A 5,276-nucleotide genomic window follows, 5' to 3' on the forward strand; every position below is an offset into this window, starting at 1 on the left:
GCGCGCGCGTCCGAGGCGGGCCCTGCGCGCTCCCGCGCCGCTGGGCCTGCTGCAACCACTCTCGCGAGACTCCCACTCGGCTCCTAGGGCCATTCCACTGGCGCTCGCGAGAAGAAAGGCGCCAGTCGTCGTCGCCGTCCCCCCCCCCCAACCACACACCCCGCCCCCCATCACCTTGCAGGAGCTGTCCAAGGTGCTAGATCCTCGGCCATGCCTTGTTCAGGTTGTAGGTGAGCACCTTGGAGAACAAGAGCATAGCGAGACCCAGAGATGGGAGCCTGGGACCAGCAACCAATGCCTCACCTTCCAAATCTGTAAAGTGGGGAGAATAACCCCATACCAATCGCAGGGGCCTCTGGGATAACCTAGGAAGGAGTAAGAGACAGCTTGACGAAGGGCTGCAGAGATGGCTCAGGAGTTGAGTACTTGTGCTCTTGCAAAAGATTAGGGTTCCATTCCCGGCACCTATACGGCGGCTCCATAACCCCAGTTCCAGAGAATCCAACAGGCATGCACGTGGTGCACATACATGGATGCAGGCAAAACATTCATACACATAAAATAAATTATTTTTTTTTAAAAGAACTAGATAGTTTGATGAAATAAGAAATAGAAATAGAGCCGGACATGGTGGTGCATGCCTTTAATCCCAGCACTTAAGAGCCAGAGACAGGCCAGTCGCTGTGAGTCTGATGGCAGCCTAATCTACACGGTGAGTTCCAGGACATTTGGAGTCACATAGTCAGGCCTTGTCTCAAAAAGAGAAAGAAAGAGGGGGTGAGTATAGAAAGGTACATAAAGAAACAGGAAGAACGCAGGTGTGTTGATTCACACCTAGAATCCTAGCCCTTGCAAGACAGGGGCAATGGGATCAATGAAGTTCAAAGCCAGTTTTTTTTTTTTTTTTTTTTTTGGTTTTTTTGAGACAGGGTTTCTCTGTGTAGTTTTGCGCCTTTCCTGGAGCTCACTTGGTAGCCCAGGCTGGCCTCGAACTCACAGCGATCCACCTGGCTCTGCCTCCCGAGTGCTGGGATTAAAGGCGTGCGCCACCACCGCCCGGCTCAAAGCCAGTTTTACCTACACAGCAAGTTCCAGGCTACCAGGGATACACAGTGAGCGACTGTCTCAAAATAAATAAATAAATAAATAGGAATAGAAAACTAGGAAACAGCTTTGAAAAAAGCCAGAAAAAAAAGAAAGAGATAATAATATACAGACGTGAACAGCAAGAATGAAGAAAGACCAAGGCAAATGCTTAAGAGCACAGACCTTGGGTGGCTCTGAGACTCTTTGGAGACATGGAGCTGGGGGAGTAGGAAGACAGGCGGTCATTGTGAGTGGTGTTTACATAGCAAACCCCTGTAGGCTCTCCACAGCCAAGGCCATTCCCCTGTCCTGCCAGCCAATTGCTTCTGCCCCTCACCCACACCACCCCAGGCCTGGAAGAGGGCTTCTGTGGGTGGGATACACTGCAGGGATTCATTGCCCAGAATAAGGGCCCATTGTCTGGTTCTAGGCTGCCAGAGCCCGGGCCTCACTCCCACATCTGGCATGACAGGGGAGGGATCGAAGGGAAGCAGACAAGAGCAAGTGCAGGAGAGGCGAGGAAGGCTGAAAGAGGCTGAGCAGGAAGAACACGAGCCCCCAGGCCAACCAGAAGGAAGAGCCCTGGGTGACAGGCGGGACAACTGAGTTCTCTCCTCAGTCCACCCACATGGTCCCTTATTCTGTATACATGTGCTGAATTTCTAGGCAGTTGTTGGGATTTCTCCATCAAAGCACACAGCCTACCCATTCCAGCTTCTCTGTATGGGTGTCTATCATTTCTTCATTCCCCAGAGACCCAGTTAGGTCAGGCTTTAAGCTGTGAAGGTCATGACACATGTAAATAAAAATAACAAAATAAGTATTTTTTTAAGGAAGGTAATTCCCCACAGGCATGCCCAGAGGGCCATTTCCCAGGGAATTCTTGATTCTCTCAAGCTGACATGAACACTAACCATTACACACATGTAGACATACGTTACGTATGAGACAGTGTCTGGTACATAATAAACATTCAGTGAATATTTAACTCCTACAGCAGTGGGTATTTCTGTTTCTTATTGACAGAGTGGGAGAGCCTGAGCCAAACCATGTAATAGCATTAACATTTCAAGCTTGAAGGATGCCACATCTGCTCCCATGCCTTTACTCAAAGCATGTCATAAAGGTAATCCCAAAATAGGTCTAGAGAGGAAAGCTTCCCATATAGGATGATGAGGAAAGTCACATGACAAATGGCAGTGTTTAATCCCATTATAGGGAGATACAAATGACTGAGAGCAGTAACCTAGTCAGTCACCCACAGGGCCAACTCCAAGCTGCTTGTGTTCCCTGTCTAGCTATGGCCGAATGAGGCGTGTCCGCCCAAGGATCTCCAGGACAACATCTACATTACAGGTCAATAAACAAGTGAAAATATTAGCTTTTACTGAACTTTTGACTCATCAAAGGAAATGCTAAGTCTTATGAAGCAACCACTATTATCCTCATTTATAAATGAAGCAAGAGAGCATCAGAGATGTAATCAATCCACCCAAGGAAATAGAATGGATGGATCTAAGAAATGGATGATCTATTATCTGTTTAAGATCTATTTATTTTACTGTATGTGTGTTTTTCCTGCATGTATATCTATGTACCACGTGTGCCTAGTGCTCTTGAAGACCAGAAGAGGACATCAGATGCCTTGAAACTCGAGTTACAGATGGTTGTGAGCCACCATATGGGTGCTGAAAATCAAACCAGGTTCCTCTGGAAGAGTACCCAGGGCTCTTAACCTCTGAGCCATCTCTCCGATCCTAAGATCCATTATCTTTAGGTTGGGTGTAATAGTGTTAATTATCAACCTGGCATGGTCTAGAATCACCCAAGAAGGGAGTCTCAATGAACAATTGTCTAGATTAGGTTGGTCTATAGTCATATCCATGGAGGGATATCTTGATTTTGTTAATTGAAGTGGGAAGACCCATACACTTTGGCATCATTCCCTAGGCTGAACTATATAAGAGTGGAGAGAGGCAGCCAAGTGGTAGCATGCATGCATTAATTTATTGCTTGCTGCTCTTGAGTGTAATGTGAATAACTGTCTCCCTTAAACTGCTTCTGTCATGGTATTTTATCACAGCAACCGGAAACGAAACTCTGAGGCTGGGTTTTCCCAGAGGCAGACTGCGGTAAGGGAGTAAATACAAATGATCTGATTTAAATGAAACAAGGGAATGAAGGGAAACAATGTAGAAAAGAATAACGAGCGTGTTACTAATGTGCGCAACCAAAGCTTGACCCTACTGGGGTATTCATTACAGAAGACAATTAGGGCCTCCCACCAAAGGAGTCCACTCCTGGCACTTCTCAGCAGAGAATGCTCTCAGGAGGAAAGTACCAGGAACTTGCAGTAAAGAATCACAAGGAGCAGAGTGGTGGTGGCACACACCTTTAATCCCAGCACTTGGGAGGAAGAGGTAAGCGGATCTCTGTGAGTTTGAGGACAGCCTGGTCTACAGAGGACAGCACAGACTCCAAAAGCTACACAGAGAAATTCCGTCTTGAAATAAACCAAATCATCATCATCATCATCATCACAAGAAATGACTAAGCCTATGTATCCTGCATAATGGGCGTTAACAGCTTAGATGCAAGATTGTAAAACATCTGTAGTGAACTTCTGCCCTCCAGGGTTTTCCCATTGTGCTGTAAGCCTGTATTCAAGACCTCCTCCCTCCTTCAATAAACAGCATTCCGTATTAAAAAAAAAAAAAAGAATAAAGTTTTTTTTGTTTTGTTTGTTTGTTTGTTTGTTTGTTTTTAAAGAAGGGCCGGGCGTTGGTGGCGCACGCCTTTAATCCCAGCACTCGGGAGGCAGAGGCAGGCGGATCTCTGTGAGTTAGAGGCCAGCCTGGTCTACAAAGTGAGTTCCAGGAAAGGTGCAAAACTACACAGAGAAACCCTGTCTTGAAAAACCAAAAAGAAGAAGAAGAAGAGGAGGAGGAGGAGGAGGAGAAGGAAGAAGAAGAAGAAGAAGAAGAAGAAGAAGAAGAAGAAGAAGAAGAAGAAGAAGAAGAAGAAGAAGAAGAAGAAATGACTAAAGGTTTGGAGAGGGCACTCCACTGCCTCCATGATAACCCTTGAAAACCAGCTATTACCCATATCCTTGGGTATTTGCACTATGCTCGCTCTCGTTCTCTCTCTCTCTCTCTCTCTCTCTCTCTCTCTCTCTCTCTCTCTCTCTCTCTCCCTCCCTCCTTCTCTCCCTCCCTCCCTCCCTCCCTTTCTCTCTCCCTCCCTCCCTCTCTGTCTTTCTCTGCAGTGGGAAGGAGGATGGGTAGAACTCAGAACCTTTTGTATTCAAAGGAGAAGACTCCAAGATTTGAAAATATAGTTCAGTGATAGATCTCCGGTCCTTGGAGTCTCCTTTCTTCCTTTTTTTTTTTTTTTTTTTTTTTTTGGTGTGTGTGTGTGTGTGTGTGTGTGTGTGTGTGTGTGTGTGTGTGTGCGTGCATACGCGTGCACATGTATGTCTTTGGGCTTTTTGTTTGTCTGGAGTTTTGTTGTTGTTGTTTTAAAGATGTATTTATTTATTATGCACACAGTGTTCTGCAGGAGTGTATGCCTACAGCCCAGAAGAGGGCACCAGATCTCCCTACAGATGGTTGTGAGCCACCATGTGGTTGCTGAGAATTGAACTCAGGACCTCTGGAAGAACAACCAGTATTCTTAACCTCTGAGCCATCCCTCCAGCCCCTGTCTGGAGTTTTAATGAGGTTTGTTTGTTTAAGACTTATTTTATATTACTTTATTTATTTGTTTATTTATTTATTTGTTTGTTTGTTTTTTTATTCAGAGCTGAGGACTGAATCCAAGTCCTTGCACTTGCTAGGCAAGTGCTCTACCACTGAGCTAAATCTCCAAACCCTAACTTTATTTATTTTTGATGTTTGGTTTGGCTTAGTTTTTTGGTTGTTGTTTTGTTTTTGGTGGTGGTGGTTTTGTTTTGAGTCAGGGTTTCTCTATATAGTGCTGACTGGTCTGGAACTCACTATGTAGACCAGGATAGCCTCTCACTCAGAGATCCACCTGCCTATGTCTCCCAAGTGCTGGGTAGGATTAAATGTGTGTGCCACCATGCCTACCTTTATTTCAATGTGTGTGTTTGTCTGTCTCTCTGTCTGTCTGTGAATGGGTTTGTACAAGTGAATACAGTGCTCAAGGAGGCTCAGGTAGGAGATCAGAAG

The sequence above is a fragment of the Peromyscus maniculatus genome, chromosome 7 (genome assembly GCF_049852395.1).
Source record: "Peromyscus maniculatus bairdii isolate BWxNUB_F1_BW_parent chromosome 7, HU_Pman_BW_mat_3.1, whole genome shotgun sequence".
Classification (NCBI taxonomy): Eukaryota; Metazoa; Chordata; class Mammalia; order Rodentia; family Cricetidae; genus Peromyscus; species Peromyscus maniculatus.